A 19,542-nucleotide genomic window follows, 5' to 3' on the forward strand; every position below is an offset into this window, starting at 1 on the left:
GGTGGATCCGTTGGATGTCGGAATGTTCCCAGAGGGGCATGCGGACAGGAGAGGGCAGTTATAAAAGGGGGGTATTAAACTACCCTGGCAGCCCTGGCAGGGGTTCCCTTTCTGTCCCTGAGACCTGAGATCAGTGGATCCTGGTCTTTGTGGGATTGAGACTTGCAGACTCAACCCTGCAAGCTCCTCCTGTTTGTTCCTGTACCATCAACAACCTGTACCTAGACCATCATCTCTGATTCTACTGCCCCTAGAAATTAGGAAATCAATCATCTTAGTCATCTAGGTTTCCCAGGGCCCGGGAGGGATCTGGGAAGTGGGCAGGAGAAGAAGAGGGTGGAAAGGGGTGGATGTCTCAAACTGGTTAGGCATATCATCTAGTGAGGAAGAAGTTGAAACATCTACAGCAGTTTGCCTACTCTGGTGTGGCTGTGGCCAGGCTGTGCCAGAGAGAAGCTAATCATTTTAATTCATTTACTTGCCTGCAGTTAAGAGGTTCATCATCATCATTTTAATTAGGGTCTCCCAATACCTCTATCCAATTCCATTATCCTTCATTGTTAAATACAAAGTTTAAAGTACTTTCTTGAAGTGGTTATTCAAAGCTTCTTTGGGAAGGGAGAGACGTGGTCAGATACCAATGTTACCCATCTAAAGAGCCCATTAAATAATATCAATTAACCCCAGGTGGGTCCTGAAGGGATATCATCCATTGACCTAAAGGATCCTGCCTGGGCAACTGTTATAAAGGAGAGAGGTGTCATCTCATCCTCTCTATACTCCATCTACATCTACATCTAGTGGAGTGGAGTAGCATTTTATTATAACATAGCTGAAGGACCATGTCAGGGATGTAGAACAGGATCCATAGAATTCTTTACCTGTGATCTATGAGACTGGTTTTTAAAAAATATATATTTTATATCTATATTATAATACAGTCATTTCCCTTGCAATTCTATTTTTTCTATTTTATGTATTTTAAAATGTTCTGAGAAGAGGTCCATAGACTTTACTGGAATGCCAAAGAGGTCCATGACCCAAATAAAAGCTAAGATACTTTCATCGTAGAATAGGTTTTGAGGAGGAAAATATCTGAGAAATAAAGTATCTTAAAACTTGGCTTAATCCAGATATAGCTAAAGACATAACTCATACAGATGGTAATGAGAGAATTTATTATTAGACTTCATTTCTTCTGCTATTCTTTTAAATACAGACACACTATCTTTCCCCATGGCTGTTTCTTATTTTGCTTGCTATGGTTTGCAAAAAAGAAAACAGGAACTTGTTAATTTAAATTTGCTAAAAAAAAAGACTTATTCTAATGTGTCATCATGACATGGAGATGACCCTGATATCTCAAAAAATGCAATAGTTCTCTTGTTCCATCCTCTCTTCCTTTCTTCACTCCCCACTCTTCTCTCTCTCTCTCTCTCTCTCTCTCTCTCTCTCTCTCTCTCTCTCTCTCTCTCTCTTTTTCTTTCTCCACTAGAATTGGACTTATTGTGCTATCAGATCACTTTTGACCCATTTCAGCTCAGAATCCTTAGTTCTGTGGATGAAGTGATCCAGCAGCCTCAACCTCTCCAGCAGCAAGAATTGTAAGTGTGTGCTATTATACTCTGATTTGTATCTATTTTCCAAGGATCAGCCTAGATGAATAAAAAAGGGCTCATAATAAATAGTGTAGCTATTAGTTTGATGACATAGATGGCTAGGACAACTTGTGAAATAAGAAAAAGTTTAAATGGCCCTTAGTCCTATGGTACTTATATAATATTGATGAAAGAGTGTCAGAAAAAGAGGTAAAGGTACCTAGTAATTATACAGTTTTTAGACTGTCTATAAATATTAACTATTCGTAAATTAAATATGTGAAACTTATATAGTGAGTAGTCTATTGGTTGCTGGACAAGCGACTTATTCTTGATTACTCTTGACATTCTCTCTATTAATAAAATTAAAAGAGAAAAAATGTAGTTATACCTTAATGTAAGAATGGCTCAAAAACTCTCTATGAAGGTGAGTAATTAAAGCAGCCAGTAGAGCTTTTCTTTTTTTTAAATAATTATTCTAAAGGCAATAATAAACATAATTTCATGGAGCATTTGGTCATCTTATATTTCATCACTAGCATTTATAAAATTATTACCTTGAGAAGATTCATAGCTGGTTTACCAATTTATATAGCAGAAAATAAAAAAGAGAAATTCCCAAATGAGTTAGATCTATCCAGAAACAGAATAAGGCTACCTGAAGAAATTGTGGTCTCTTCCTCTTTATCAATCTTCAAGCAGAATCTGGATAAACATTTGCAGGTTTATTGTAAGGGGGTTCATTTTAAAATATGACCTGAAATAGATGGCCATGAAAGTCACTTAGGATTCTGAAATTCTTTGATTCTATGTTTTGGGGGCAGAGATATAGGACTGTCTAAATTAAAATAGCTAATAATTTTTTACCAATGAAAAGGTGAGGAGAAAGAAGGTAAAACTGGATTGAAAAATGTGTATAAAGATAAAAAAGAGGCCAGTAACTTACTGACTAGAGAGTAACAACTCTTTCTTTATACTTATATGCAATTATTCATGTGTTATATTTAAGCATATTTGTACATATGACAGGGACAGGCAAAGAAGCTAGATTTATGAATTCATTGATATAAGCCCATTTGATGAAAAAACTCCTTCTGTCACTATAGGTTATCTATCACCTTTTCTTCAAGTTGGTCTTAGAGAGGTGCCTTGAGCCCTGAGAGATTAAATGACTTGCTCAAGGTCATCACCTAGCCAGTATGTATCAAAGGTAGAAGCTGAACACTTGTTTTGAGGACATCTCCCTATCAACTATACCATGATGCCTCTATACAAACACACACACATACATTTCTTTCAAAAGAGTTGTTATACCTGTCAAGCATTAAATAACATCAGAAAAATTAATCTATTACATCTCATTAAGGAATGATTGGTTACCAATAATGAAATTATTTCTGAACCAGTTGTCCATGTCCAGTCACACAGTTTGCTTGTTAGATCAAAACTAAAAATCAATACCAACTTAGAAGAATAAAAATGAGAGCATAAAGTATACAACTCCTATCTAATCTATTGATCCACAAAAATTTGTTAAGAAACTATTGTGTGCCAGATGTTGTGCTTGGCTCTGGGTATACAAGTAAAAAGAATTAAATAATCTACTCACAATAAGCTTATATCCTCATGAGGGATAAATAAATAAAATAAATGAGTAAAATAGTATACAAAGAATAAATATAAATGATTAAATACAAGTATATATGAAGTAGTTAAATACAAGATAGTATCAGATAAGAGGGCAGTAACAGTACCAGGAAAGTGTCAGGAAAGACTTCTTGTAAAAGAGGGACTCTATGAAATGAAAGTAAGGGGGTGGTGGAGTGGAGAATAGGCAAGGAGGACAGTCAGTTCAAATGGATATGAAGTGTCATGAGTGGAGAAAAGAGAGTCAGTTTGGTTGGATCAAAGACTCATGCAGGGAAAATAATGTCTAATGGAATTAATGATTGGGGCCAGGTTGTAGGGTTTTAAAAGCCAATCAAGTTAATCTACATTTTATCCTACAGGCACTAGGAAGCCACTGGTTTTCACTGATATGTGCTTAAATAAACTTAATTCGGTAGCGATGTATAGATAGGATGAATTATAAGGGCAAGATACAAGATCAATCAGGAAGTTATTGTAATAATCTAGGTAAGATGTATTGAGGACCTGAATTTAGGTAGTTGCTATGGAAGTTGGCAACTGATTCAATATATGAGGTGAAGAAGAGTGAGCAATCTAGGTCAATTCTAAGGTTATAAATCTGATAGACTAGATGGATGATAATACCTTTGACAAAAAAGGAGAGGGAAGAATAGAGGAGGGTTTAGGAGGAAGACAGTTGGGTTCTAGTTTAAGATGTTTCTGGAAAATTCAGTTTGGAATGTCCAATAGATGATTGGTTATGTCATGCTAAAACTCGATTGAGATTGGAGTTGGAGAGATCTAAGGGTTATCTGCATAAAGATAATAGTAAGACTCACAGGATATGATGAACCCACCGTGACCTATTTTTAAAAGTGATTGCTACAAAAAAAAACAAAAAAACTGGAGTGAATAAAAGAACAGAATCAATGAAAATTATCCCTATTACCCAAAGAAGTTTAACTGATGTAAATTAATCTCCTGACAGACAATCTTCTGAGAAGCAGTGTAGTATTGTGGATAGATGGCTGACTTCAGACTTAGGATGAACTTAAGGTCAAATTTCACATTTGACACATGCTGGTCTTGTGGCCTTAGGAAAAGTCACTTAATTTATAATGCCCCACTAATTCTTTAAGACTGTGCTGTAGAGCAGTTGTCAAGGAATAGTGCAAATTATGAACAGTATCAACTAATATGCCCACTTATTAGTAGTAGAAGGGAAAAAAACAAATTAAGAGAAGTTTGGTAAGACATGAATTCAATCCAGGTCACAAGAGCACTTAATGATGAACATAGAAATGTGAAAGTAAACAAGCAAAATACATGAAAAATCTGTCAGGTTTTTATAAGAAATACTCATCAACCACAATGAAACATTTGAACTCTAAAATTACAGTCCCTGATGTGATGTAGAAATAAATAAAAAGGGTAATAAATAAAAATTAAGATAATAGCAATTTGACTAGACTGTATATAAATGGATATTTATGCTGGAGGTGAAATAATTTGTGTGTGTGCATATCTGCGTTTATTTAGGATTAGAAGATGAAGGATTCAGTTTCTGAGATATTTAAAAGAGAAGCCTGTGTTAAATGCTTGGAAAAATCATGGGTATAATTAACTGTAAAAAATGATGACCAATTAAAAAAACAACAATTTCCAAGCAATACATCTAAGTTATCATCTTTACAACATCTATACTAATTCCCTTTATGAAGGGCATTCTTGATGAAGGTAAAAGAAGGCAACAAACATGTGGAATTTCACAAACTATAGCAAAACATTTTTTAGGGTCACATAATCTGGTAGCCTACCTTTCTGATCTTATTTCACATTGCTTTCCTTCACATACTCCATTTCCCTTTCAAACTGACCTAATGCTATTGATCACATATGATATTCTGCCTCCCATCTCCAAGCCTTTGCTAATTTCCTTCTAAGCTCAATTCAGGATCTATTTCCTTCATGAAGACTTTACTAATCCATCAGGAATGTATAGCTTTTTCAAGAAGACTAGCATCTCTATTGTGAGAGCCTGCTGAATTTCAGGGCTGTTTGTCCATCCTCAATATCTACCTTTCACCCACTCTCACTTGTGACCTCAGGAATCTGTAACTTGTTGTGGCTGCACCCAAGTAAAAGCCTCTCAGGAGAATGGGTAAATGAGGTTTAGGTAAGTGAAAGTTCTCAAACCTATTGGTGAGTTGTCTACTAAAAGCATGAGAAGACTTCTGGTAGAATGGGTGGATGAGAACAATTTGTTCCAGTTGCCACAAAGGCAGCTGATGCGAATACTCTGGAGTTTGTAGAGCTTGGTTAGACATAAAAGTTGAAAAAGATCATCCACTGCATTACCCAAAGCTCCTGACTTTTGTAATGTGGATGGACTTTGATAACCCTGCAATAAGAATGAGGCCAACATGGGGAGACTAAGCTATTACTCTTTGCAGATGATATGATGGTCTACTTAAAAAATCCTAGAGAATCAACTAAGAAGCTTGTAGAAATAATCAACAACTTTAGCAAAGTTTCAAGATACAAAATAAATGCACATAAATCATCAGCATTTCTATACATTTCCAACACATTAGAGCAGCAAGAGGTAGAAAGAGAAACACCATTTAAAATCACCCTAGAAAATATAAAATACTTGGGAATCTATCTACCAAAATAAACACAGCAATTATACGAAAACAACTACAAAACACTTTCCAAACAAATAAAACTGAATCTAAACAATTGGAAAGCCATTGGGTAGGACGTGCTAACATAATAAAAATGACCGTTCTACCCAAATTAATTTACCTATTTAGCACCATACCTATCAAACTACCAAAAAACTTCTTTATTGAATTAGAAAAAACTATAACAAATTTCATTTGGAATAAAAAAAGATCAAGAATATCAAGGGAAATAATGGAAAAAAATGTGAAGGAAGGGGGCCTAGTAGTACCAGATATTAAACTATACTATAAAGCAGCAGTCATCAAAACAATATGGTACTGGCTAAGAGATAGAGAGGAGGATCAATGGAATAGACTTGGGGTAAATGACATCAGCAAGACAGTGTATGATAAACCCAAAGAGCCCAACTTTTGGGACATGAATCCACTATCTGACAAAAACTGCTGGGAAATATGGAAAACAATATGGGAGAGATTAGGTCTAGATCAACATCTCACACCCTACACCAAGATAAATTCAGAATGCATGAATGACCTGCATATAAAGACGGAAACTATAAATAAGTTAAGTGAACACAAAATAGTATACCTGTCAGATCTCTGGGAAAGGAAAGATTTTAAAACAAAACAAGAGTTAGAGAAAATTACAAAATGTAAATTAAATGGTTTTGATTATATTAAGCTAAAAAGCTTTTGTACAAACAAAAACAATGTAGTCAAAATCAGAAGGGAAACAACAAATTGGGAAAAAATCTTTATAACAAAAAACTCTGACAGGGGTCTAATTACTCAAATATACAAGGAGTTAAATCAATTTTATAAAAAAATCAAGCCATTCCCCAATTGATAAATGGGCAAGAGACATGAATAGGCAATTTTCAGGTAAAGAAATCTAAAGTATCAATAAGCACATGAGAAAGTGTTCTAAATATCTAATAATTAGAGAAATGCAAATCAAAACAACTCTGAGGTATCACCTCACACCTAGCAGATTGGCTAAAATGAAAGAAGGGGAGAGTAATGAATGCTGGAGGGGATGTGGCAACATTGAGACATTAATGCATTGCTGGTGGAGTTGTGAACTGATCCAACCATTCTGGCTGGCAATTTGGAACTATGCTCAAAGGGCTATAAAAAATGCCTGCCCTTTGATCCAGCCATACCATTGTTGGGTTTGTACCCCAAAGAGATCATAAATAAACAGACTTGTACGAAAATATTTATAGCTGTGCTTTTTGTGGTAGCAAAAAACTGGAAAAGGAGAGTATGTCCTTCAATTGGGGAATGGCTGAACAAATTGTGGTATATGCGGGTGATGGAATACTATTGTGCTAAAAGGAATAATAAACTGGAGAAGTTCCAGGTGAACTGGAAAGACCTCCAGGAATTGATACAGAGTGAAAGGAGCAGAGCTAGAAGAACATTGTACACAGAGACTGATATACTATGGTAAAATCGAATGCAATGGACTTCTGTACCAGCAGCAATGCAATGACACAGGACAGCTCTGAGGGATTTATCGAAAAGAATGCTACCCACATTCAGAGGAAGAACTGCAGGAGAGGAAACACAGAAGAAAAACAACTGCTTGAACGCATGGGTTGAGGCGGACATGATTGGGGATGTAGACTCGAAACTACCACATCAATGCAACTATCAACAATTTGGAAATAGGTCTTGATCAATGACACATGATAAAACCAGTGGAAATGTGCGTTGGCATGGGTGGGGGGTAAAGGGGGGTGAAGGAGAAAGTAGGAGCATGAATCATGTAACCATGTTAAAAATTAATATTAATAAATGTTAAAAAAAGAATGAGGCCAACAATTTTGTGCAACTCAGCCTCACTAAAGTCCAATTGACACTTAAGTCAAGACATAATTCATGCTGTCATTGGTCCTCTTCAAAAATGAAGACAAACAACTGATCCCTTAAGCTTCTATGCCCTCCAAATGACTTTATTTACTTTACCTATACTGTACTTATATTGTATGTGTTGTTGTCTCAATACGATGTATGCTCTTTGAGGGCAGGGTTTGTCTTTGTATTCCCAGTGTCTAGAACAGTTCCCAGAACACAGTAGGCATTTAATAAGGCTTAAATAAAGGGGGAAATGTTTATTTTTTTCAGGGAGTTTTCAAATGTATTAGAATCTTTCAAACAAAAAGGACATACAAGAGTGACATCAAAAATACTGTATGACTTACATGCTTGAGCATAGTCAACAAAAAGCAGCAGGCATTACAATCAATAAAGGGGTTTGGGGTTAAACAGAATACAAGATGAAAATGTTGACAATGATTCCCTCCCATATTGGATCTTTGAAAATCCAGAGTCCTAGATAACTATAGATTTTAAATCCTAGTTTAGCATTTTTCTTTGAGAGTAAATGAGTACCCTGGGACTCAGTCACAATCACTATCATTCTCTGCTTCTTTCACATCCTCACTGAATATATATTCCTGGTCACAACTCATGTAGGCATTACTCATAAAGTAGAGTATAATTATGGGCACCAGTGACTAGAGCCACAAAATCAAGCTTTACCTTGCCCTTCTGTTGCAATGTCATCCTTTTGATGGAGATAAGGCTATTAGATTTAGAGTTTCCAATCACTACCTATCAGCTTTCTCATGTTTCTGTGGGAAAAGAGGAACACTGACAGATTCTATGACTTTTTGCTCCAGCTGTATCAGCAGGACAACTGACCCCTACTGTGGATGCTCTCTTTTTTCCATCTAATCATAAGACAATTCAGTATTGGGATAACAATGATGAAAAGGGGCCACAACTGGCTGACAGCTGAAGGAGTGTATTGTGTTCTTTATTTTCCTTCACTCTCCATTTTCTTGGCTGTGCATCCATTTGATACAGTCAGAGGTAAAGTGTGGCAGCTGCTTCAGGTAGGAGACTTTGTACCACATGACTTGAGTACCCATCTGAGCCAGTTCCATGGTTGTCAGGGCAAGGCTCAGATAATCATTGCTAAAGATGACATCAACACAAGCTTGGATGAGCTGGATTGCCCTGCTAAGAATCTCTTCATTGTCAGATCGAAGTTCAGCACTTAGCTACATAAGGGCCAGTTGCCATTCTTAGAAGCTGAGCCCCTCATGCAGTTGGCCCATACCATTCAGCAGGGCTCTTCTTGAGGATGCTGTCACTCAGCTTCTCTGGGTAAGGGATGTACAGTGCAAAAACATCTGCTACTGAATATCTGCTGCACAGGTGGTAAGGATGTTGAGGGCAGTCAGGTAAGTCTGCTTCTATGATAAGACAAAAAGAGTGATGGGCTTCTTGAGTAAATGTTTGGAAATGGTGTGGTATATTGGCTTGGTCATAGATAATAGACTAGTCTGTATGTGGCTAATGCTGAAGTTCTCAACATGTATTTCCAAGGAGTCCCTATATCTGGAAGGAAATATAGCACATACCAAAAGCAGATCACTTCAGGTGTAGACCCATTTTCACTCCCAATGAGGCAGACTCATCCAGAGCAAAGAATTTGATATTCTATATGTTCTTGCACTCCTTCCAGTGGAGGGAAAGGATATCTAAATTTTCAGGATATCAGGATATCAGGATGCTGATAATGATATTATCTTTGCACAAAAGTTTCAGGTCAGTACTAGTCTCTCCAGTCAACAATACTGCCTTCTTGCAGGGTTATGCCTGGAAATTCTCATACTAATCCATATATATATATATATATGTATATTCTGCTAAAACCTCCATGGCAGAGACATAGACATAGCAACTTTAAAAGTTCTGTGTTAAAATTAATGATTTGGTAAATATATGAAAATTATAAATATTTTATTTATTAAAGACGTAGAAAGAGCGAAAGTACAAAAGGGTAGAAAAGACATTAACCTATCTAACTAAATATTATTCCCATGCTTGGCTCAGCCAGGACTTGTTAACCTTCAATCAGAATTAAACTCTCTCCAGAAGACAGGAAGGAAAACCAGCTATCCACCCACCCAAGACAATGACTAGAGCTGAAGGTGACTCCTGAGGCCTGCTTTCTTCTTTGAGCAGACCTTCTTCTTGAAGCTGACTTCCTTCTTGGAGTGACTCTCTTCTTGGAGTTCCCTCTCTCCTTCTTAGAGTGACTCTCTTCTTGGAATTCACTCTCTCCTTGTTAGAGTGACTCTCTTCTTGGAGTTCACTTTCTACTGCCTCCTTCACCAGACTGCCTGCTTTAAGGTGTTTCCCATCCCTGCTCCTTTTCACAGGGGCCAATTACAGTTTCCAAATTGTCTGAGTTGTCAACTTTGGATTACACCTTTCTGAGTGTGTGAATTCTTCTTTTCACCTAGCATCAAGTAAGGTGTGAACTCACTAAGTGGTTTTCAAGCTTCTCCCAACCAGTTCAAGCTTGTGTTGATTCAAAGTTATTGCCAACCAAAGTGTTAACTCCAACTAGGCAAAGAGAATAAAGGATTACCTTTTACAGTTCTTCAAGATCATGCCTTAAAAATTGGCAAATTCAGCACAGGTGGTCTTTCTGTTGCCCATGGGGGCAGGCCCCAAAATACGTTGTCATCACCATTGTAAACAGTAATAAATATTTGAGTCTGGATGGGGTTGAAGAATGAGAATTTGCCCTGGTAGAGACTCTCAGAGGACTTGTTCCTCAGGGCAGGTGTGGGCAAAGACTGTAAGTATAAAAGTTCTGTGAGAAGCAGCAGGTAAGATGAAGTGATGGAAGGAGTCAGGCAACTGAGTCTCATATAGCATCCAGCAGTCTCATACCAAATGAATAAAGTCCTGAGGAGGAAGTGGCTCAAACACAGGAACAAAGAATGTAATGAGTTGCTCATACAGGCATTGCTTGGCCTTCAGCAGGAAATATTGATGGTGTGGGATCATTTCACAGTCTATACCTTGTATCAGAATCCAGAATGCCTCAGGTGAATCATGGACCTTTTCATCCCATTGGAAATTAGGGGTTATGGTCAGGTCTACTTTCAGGGCAGAATGAGTGATAGGCTGCAAATGCACTGTGAGTTCCAGTTTGGGGAACAGATGGACATATTTGTGGATGATCTTCCCATTCTTGGGCTTGTGGATAAGCTCATTGTGATTCAGGGCAGATAGTTGCTCAAAGGGGAAGTTTTTCTTCTCAGTCATTTTTACTACCTCCTCAGGGAGCTTCCAAAACTGGTACAAAGGGCATATGGACTGCTGCATACACTTGTCAATCATCTTGCAAAGATTCAGAGTCTTGTCTGTCAGCTGTGCCAAACCTCAGTTTAAGATGTTTACGAAGATGGGATTCATTAACCCATCAGTCGACTGTGGAACATATATCATGTCTGACATCAGTGCAAACCCCTCCAGCTTTAGCTGTGAAATAAAGGCCTGGAGAAGCACATTGATCTTTGCACTTGGTTCCTCAATGTTCTCCTTTAAAGAATAGAATAGGAATCCTCTTGAGAAATTTCTGAAGTTTTATCTTCTCTTCCTCTTTTAATGTGATATTTTTAAATTCTGAAGAGAGTAGGCATACTCTAAAGAGCTCAGTCTCATTCAGTGTTGGTCTCAAAAACTGCTTATAGATCTGCACTGAATCATTGGTGCCATAATAGTGGCTCACAGTACAGCCAAGCTCTGTCACTTGGAATTTGCCAGTTTTCTTATCCTGTTTGGCCAAAATTTTCTTATCTAGCATGAGAGCTATAGTATGCACCAGATCAGCTGGGGAGTACCCTTAAGGTTAATCATGTAAAATGCCATAGAGGGTTGAGGAGTGGATTTGTGTAAGTGGAAATTAGACTTCATCTCCCAGGATTCTCCCTTCTTCCCAAGGTTCCTTTTTTCCCTGTTTGTTTACCTGAGTCCTTTATGTGATTGTATATAAGTTTTGGGTAACACCCCTCTCGCTCTCTCTTCCATGTGAGTTGAGTGGTGAATGTTCCTTGTTTTCTCTAATTCTCTAGTTAAATATTAATAAATCTTTATAAATATTATACTTTGGAGATATTGAATATTAATTTTAAAACCTACAGATTACTTGCCTAGATAAATAGGAATAACCCAGCCAATTTATTGCATCATTTGCATTTTGAATATTTCTCAGGATGATCAAAGTACTGAGCAGGTCAGGCAGCTTTGATACTATAGATCTCTCAATGGGTAGCTGTTGATTGAGTAGGGACAAAAAGTACTGAAGCTCCCCAGGAGATGTAGTGAGGATGCCATCCTCTTTTGTGTCATATTATGCTCATTCATCATGGGCCAGCATCTACAGAATGTCCAATGCTTCCAATTCTTTCAAGCATCCATTTTTTGGGCTATATACCTGTGTGCCTTTAATGATAACTATACATGTGGGGATATTTACACCCCAAGCCAGAGTTACTGAAAAGACCAACATCTGAATGTATTTGTCAGCAAGAAGTTATTTCAGAAGTATTGGGTCAATTCTCATCATACCAACTTGATGAGTGGCAAAGACAACTCCTTCAACTCCAAATTTTTGTACTGCTCAGCTTTTGTCCACAAAAACTCAGTAAAGGCAGAGCCCTCTCAAAGGAACAGGCTAAGTATATTCTTTTCTACATCCATATCCCAGATAGTCTTGGCTGTCCTTCCTGTCTCCTTTTGAGAGAGGACAAATATATTAGCACCTGGCTTTTCCCAACATTTCCTATAATCTCATAAACTAACTCATTCATGTACTGGAAATGTTTGATTGCCTTTTTTCTGTGATACCCACATATATCTATTTAAGAGGTATTAGAAAGAAGCTGTTGTCAAAGTAAAAGGGCCCTTAACAGCATCTCCATAAAGAAAAGTGGCAATATCCTCATAGTTTGGAAGGTGGCACGGGGTCCAATGCATTGAACTTGTTCAGGTCATCTTAGTGTTTTGGATATCTCTGACTACCAGAGCCTCCAAGACAGGATATCTATCATGGTGGAGTAGAAGGATTTCTTACAAGATGATGAGGTATACTAGTTGGGTGTATGTACATTTCCCACACTTTTGGGTAATGATGTCCCACTTCACAGGAGTGCAAGCAGTGATCTGAGTGATGTTGACTTCCTCCTTATTCAGTTGGTGATCAACTGTCAGCCCTGCCATATTAATATCATTTGTCGTAAGGAGCTTTCCAAAGCTATCCACCATCTCCTATCCCAGGGAAATCATAGGAGTAATGTAGATGGTTTTGAAGTTATGTACATTGATGGTGCCATCATTGTTAGTGTGCTTCCCAATCTCCTGGAGCATATACATCCATCTTGCCAGCACCTATGGGAGCAATTAGTAGTCTCCACAGCAGCATAATGGAGTTTTCCTGTATTTGTCTTAGTGTTTCAAAACCCTCAAATCCAGCCTGGCTGTATTTTTCATAGCGTCTCCCCTGGCAACAATTGCTCTTCAGGGCCAAAGGCTTTAGATTTCAGAGCAGGCACATGTACCTACCTTTTCATAGCCCTTGTGCTAGTGACAGAAGGATCCTCAGGAAGCTGACAGTGTTCATTGGCCAAGAAATGGCTCTCTTTAATGAAGGTCAGTTCCTCAAAGTATAGAAACTACCTTAGAGCAAATGCATCCCTCCCCCCCCCCCCCCCCGGCACCACTCAATATAGATTCATGGTTTCTAGATCAGTGTCCATTTGGAACTTACTTACACATTGCCTTTAGGACCATTCCTTCTGAAGCAGATCATCCTTCTCAGTTTCATGGAGCTGATAAGAGGATATTAGAGAGCTTTGAATCAGACTCCATTTTCCCCATGATCTCTTTTTTTAGTTTCATTCTTTGCACTTTCCAGCAAAGTACTATATAAGGTCATCATCCCACATTACCTCAGCACTTAAAAAAACCCTTACTTTCTGTCTTAGAATCAAGACAAAAGAGCAATAAGGATTAGGTAATGGGGGTTAAGGGACTTGCCTAGGGTCACTCAGGCCTCAGCACTTTAATAAAATGAAATGTATTGAAACCAAGGAGAAGAACCAGATGACTCACACTCTTGTTCATTACTGGCTGTCTTTGAGATCTAGCACTTCATCTGCTTTCTTCTGAAACACAATGGTATCATCGTAAAAGTTCCTAGGTTATTGCTATAGTCAAAAAGCATCAGTGTCCTATTCCCAGGATGCAAATCTTTTTTCTTGGAATTAATTAGCTCATCTGAGGCTACAAGACAGGTTGAGAATTTGCAATGCACAATGGCATTATCCTCTTCCATGTCATCACTACCCATACACAACCTCATCGACCCCCTCTTCATCCAACTCAAACTGCACATTCACACCACATGTCTCATCAATGTTATCATCCACGTTCTGTATTTTCTTATCTCCATTATAATCTGTGATCTTTTGGTTCAAATTCATCAATACTTGATATTGATTGATATCTGTCTGTCCCAGCATCAGATCAGTCTTCTTTCTTTCCTTCCTTCTCATGAAGTTTTTCACTTTCCAAGATAGCTAAAACTATCTGCTATACCACAAAGGTGATATATTCCATGGCTGATCATACAGTTCTGCCTAGATATAGCTGAGTAGCCATTTATGGGTCTCCTGGGTCTTCTTGGGTTTGGGTTTATAGATGATACCTGTCAACTCATCAATGCCTTCTGACAGGAGCATCTAACCTTTCATCCTATTGTTGTCATGCCTGGCCTCATCAGACTTTCTTTATTTGACTCTTCTCTCCGCCTGTGTCTCTGGTTTGGGCCTTTGTGCTTTATGACTCATACAAGTGCCATCCAGTTTCCCCACTATTATGTCCCCTATTGGTTCATCATGTCAGATTTGATCAATAAGGAAACAGTCAGCTTGGAGGACAAGGTTGGAGTTAGCCTTGTACTCATATTGTAGGCTCCCTATGGTTCCATAAACCTGCTCAAGTACCCCAGCTGAGGCCCCAAGGATGAAATATGTTCCCTCAAAGCCCCATTCTCTTTGTTACTATGCTCTTTCAGTGCAATGCACACACCCCAGAAATACAGAAGCCTAAAGCCTTCACTTGCAGCTCCATGTTAACAGACTTCCTCTACTTGAAGAAGAAATTGAACATGCAGGACTCCAGAGCAAGGAGGAGTGAGGAATAGAAGAGCCAGGAAGAGAGGAACCTACCCAGGTAGGACGGAATAGATTCTTTTCTTTCTTGGGAGAATCAGGCTTGTACTCAATGTGACATCACTGAGTTCGTAGATCCTGATTACTATTGAGCTTTAAATAGGCCCAAGAAGACTGAAGAAGAGTGAATACTCTCTTTCTCCTCTAGTGGCTCCAAGAAACTATTGCATACATTTCCTGGTAAAGCCATTGTCTCATCAATCAGAATAAACCAGGTTGAGTGCAATGGATGACCCTCAAACCCATTGGTGAGTTAGGGAGATGTCTATCCCAAGCATGTGAAGACTTCCTACTAGTAGAATGGCTGGAAGGGGACAATTTTTTCTAACTGTCAGGAAGGTGGTAGAAGCAGGAACTATGGAGTGCTTAGAGCTTAGCCAGACATCAAAGATACTGAGGTCATCCACCATATTCGTGACCATTGAGCATCATCCTGTTTGTTTTACCTCTAGACTTTAATGACTCTGAAAAGAGAGGCTGAATGAAGAAACAAAAACATTTATCAAGTGTCTACAATATGTGAGGCATTTTGCTAAGCAGTTCACAAATATCTCATTTGTGCCTCTGAAATTACTAACCATTAGTCCTCTCAAATAGAAGCTATTAGGATATGCATTGGAGAAAACTAAGGGGTCAGACAAAGGTTAAGTGACTTGCCTAAGGTCATCTAGCTAATAAGTGTCTGAGGCCAGATTTAAACTCAGGTCTTCTTGACTATAGGTCCTAGCTGACTCTATCATTCTTTGTTGATGGATCGATATAAAAGAATACTTTGTTAATTATAAAAATGTATCTGAGCAAAATTCCTCCTTAAAAGTTCTTCTCCAACTAGGGTCTTCCCAAGTATAAGTTAAGATTATAAAGGATAACTGGAAAGATGCAACAAGAGAGACAATTTTGTTAATCTTTTGATTATTGATGCCAAACATTAACATGACAGGTTTTAGACGGGACAATTGCAACTGTAGTAAAATAGGATTGGAATAGCTTTCCCATAGAAATTCACGTATTCTGTTGCTCTTACACCAAATGGTCTCTTTCTTGTTCTTGCAGAACACAGCTGGTCCCTCTTATGAAAAGGGAGCACATAATAATTGCACTAAATATGCATTAAATTGCTTTGCAAAATGATAGTGGCATCCATTATAAACCCTGCATTTGAAGAGTTTAATCAGCTATTTTAATTCTCATCAGGCTGCAATATGACATGCAAGCTTTTGGCCAAAGGCATCCTCATCACCATAGGAATATTTGTTGATAAAATGATGCCCAAATATGAAAACTTTTCTTGATTTTCAGAGGCACAAGAGCATACCTTTCAATCAATGACAAAAGACATGTGTTAACTTGAAAATTTCATTGTACATTATTACATGAGGAATATGTTGAAAACAATCTAACATACTTCTTTAGGAAATCAACTTGATAATGGAAGTTCTGACTAGTTGCTTTTACATTGTCTTAGAAGTCAGACAACAGACAAAAATTTAAAGGAATGAGATCGATTGGTTTATAGTATTTTAGGGCCATCTCTATTTTTCCTTCACTTGACTGGTGCCAAGCTAGCGATGGATTTGTATTGATTAGAGTTGGAAAACAAAGAGCCAGAAAATTTGTTTTTGTCTGTTGGGCCACAGGGTGAGAATTGAGAGGGAAATAACTTATAGTCCCCTATAAAACTAAATGGTACTATTTATGGAGCCTTGGAGATCACATGACAAGTAGGTTTGGGAATGGGATGAGGAGTCAGGGAAACTGAAGTCACCTTGAACTTGGGGAAGTTGAAAACATTTGGGATTGGTTAGATTTTTAAGCAACTGATAGAATTTATTCTTTTCTTCCTGCTTAATAGTGTTCAAAATCATTCCTGGGGCTCAGACTATAATTAATAAAAAAAAAGAAGCTAGAAAATGGAATTATATGTATTTATTCTTTGTGTAGGATCTATAAAGGCTTTTCTAGTTCTAAGTCCTATGATCCTAGCTGATGGTGAGATTTGTAATTGAAAGGTTCTTTGGATTCTTCACTATTGACCATGTTCTCAACATCTGGCTCACAATTCGATGCTGATTATAGGTGCAGTAGAACTGTCAGGTAGGCTAAAGCTCACGAGATTATTTAATTTAGCCACACTTGTTTTAAAAGGTAGCATCAACAATAAATGAGCATGCACATAAAGAATGCATTTGCTGTTGTATTTTGTTTCACAATATGCCTTGTAGACTAATTATGCAGAAGAATGAAAGAAATATTTTAAGGCAGAGGGTGGACTATGTAAGGATATTGTTTCCTTTGGAAAGTCCAAGCATTACTTTAGGTCACTAATGCTAAAGTCTTGAGTGAAGATTAATCAATTAAACAGTAAGCAATTATTAAGTGCCAGGCACTGTACTAGGTACTCAGAATACACATATACAAAGGAGATGATGCTTGCCTTTGTGGAGCCTACTTTGTACTAGGAGAAGATAATGTGTTCACAGATAAGTAAATACAGGATAGACACAAAGAGGGTGATTTGATGGAGGTACATTATAACAGAGGCAATCAGGAAAATCTTATTAAAGGCAGTGACAATTCAACTGAAACTTGAATGAAGTAGGGAACCAGGAGGCAAAGATTATGATGGAAAGTATTCCAGGCATGGGTTCAGCATTAGTAAATGCATGGCTGTAGGAGATGAAATATTATGTACAGGGAATGGTAAGGAGTCCAATTAAGTAGAGTATAAAGTGCTGGGAGGAGTTGGGGGGAAGGTGTACAGTGGACTTGTAGAGATTGTGAAGGCCTTTAAGTGCCAAATAGACCCGCTGAAACCTTGGATAGGAGAGTGACAGTGGTAAAAACTACATTTTTAGGAAAATCAGTTTAACAGCAGATTTGAGATTAGACTGAAAGTGGAAGAGAGTGAATGTAGGGAGGGCAATTAGGAAGCTATTACAGCAATCAGGGAAAGAAGTGATATATATGGGTCCTGTGGTGGATAGTCGTGATGTGACAGAACAAAGAAATGATAGGGAGGAAGTAACAAGTTTTAGCAACAGATGGGAAATAGGGCAGGAGAGAAGGTGAAGGAGAGTGAAGTCAAGGAAGCAGGCTAGAATGTGGACCGAGGTGACCAGAACTTGGATACCTTTGGTAGAAATAGGGAAATTAGGGAGAGGAGTGGGCTTAGGAAGAAAGATAATGAGATATATCTTGAACATGTTGAATTTGAGATGTCTCTAGGCCTTTCAGGTTGAAATGTCCATCAAGCAGTTGGAAAAGGGGGATGTTAGCTCAGGATTAAACACTGGACCCACAGATTTGGGAATTATTTTTATATAGATAATAATTGAATTCTCAGATTCCTATGAGATCATCAAGAGATATGGTGTGTAGAGAGAAGAAATGGTCTTGGATGGTGCTGTGGAATTCATTCAAAAATAGGATATGGAATGTGTTGGCAGTGATTCTTGTATTTATATGTACACAAATAAATAAGTAAATGAATGAATTAATGAATAGAAAAATGTGTGTGTATATATATATATACATATATATATATATATAGAGAGAGAGAGAGAGAGAGAGTAGAAGGAGCATGGTAGAGTCAAAAGAACTCTTTCACTTGGAATTAGGGACACTTGTTTTATATTCCCACTTCTGCTACTGATGAGCTGTATTTCCTTGGCCAACCTTCCCTCAATTACAAAGTGGATATAACAATGTTTTTATATATTTCTTGGGGCTCTTGTGGGAATCAAAAGAAGTATATCAAATGCAATAAAATATGAACCAATACTAATTGATATGGCATCTATGAGATAATCTAGTCAAGTAGCTCTTAAGTATTTACATGTGCCAAGCATTATGATAATCACCGATAATTTTAAAACAAACAAACCAATCAGTTTCAGCCCTCAAAGGTGCTTACATTTTATTAGAGGAGAATATATATAAACCATAAAAACAACATAATTTTAGTCACAAAAATACTAGACTGGAAATTAGAAAGGCATCCTGGAAGTTATGATTCTGGTCCCTAGCTGTGTGACAAAGGCTAAGGCAGCTTACCCTTCTGAGCCTCAGTTTTCTCACTTGTAAAGTAGGGGTATTAGCATTACTTATTTCACAAGATCAAAGGTGATAATGTAGTTAGTCCATTTCATAAATGATAAAATCCTATATGAAATTAAACTTTATAGAGATAGAGTGAATCTGTTATTTCACTTCTAGGTGAGGAAACTCTCTTTACTGCAGTTATCTTCTCTGAAATTATAAAAGTTGCCTAGAGGGATAGTCCCCTAAGCTCACACAATCAATACATGTTAAAAGTAGGACATGAACACAGGTGTTCTTCACTCCAAGACCAGTTCTATATTCATTAAGCTGTCTCTCAGCTTGTAGTGGTAGTAGTAGCAGTAGCAGTAGTAATGGTAGTAGTAGTGCTACTGGTGGCAGGGGTAGTAGTAATAGTAGTAGCAGTAGTAGTGGAAGTGATAGTAGTAGTAATAGTAATAGTGAATGATGCTTTGCATTTTAAAG

General features: G+C 37.7%; 1 pseudogene; it reads right to left on the minus strand.

The window, feature by feature from the left end:
- Positions 1-8,319: 8,319 nt before the first annotated feature.
- The window catches only part of LOC123246545, a 75,805-nt pseudogene continuing 64,582 nt past the window's right edge, over positions 8,320-19,542 (minus strand).

The sequence above is a fragment of the Gracilinanus agilis genome, chromosome 4 (genome assembly GCF_016433145.1).
Source record: "Gracilinanus agilis isolate LMUSP501 chromosome 4, AgileGrace, whole genome shotgun sequence".
Taxonomy (NCBI): domain Eukaryota; kingdom Metazoa; phylum Chordata; class Mammalia; order Didelphimorphia; family Didelphidae; genus Gracilinanus; species Gracilinanus agilis.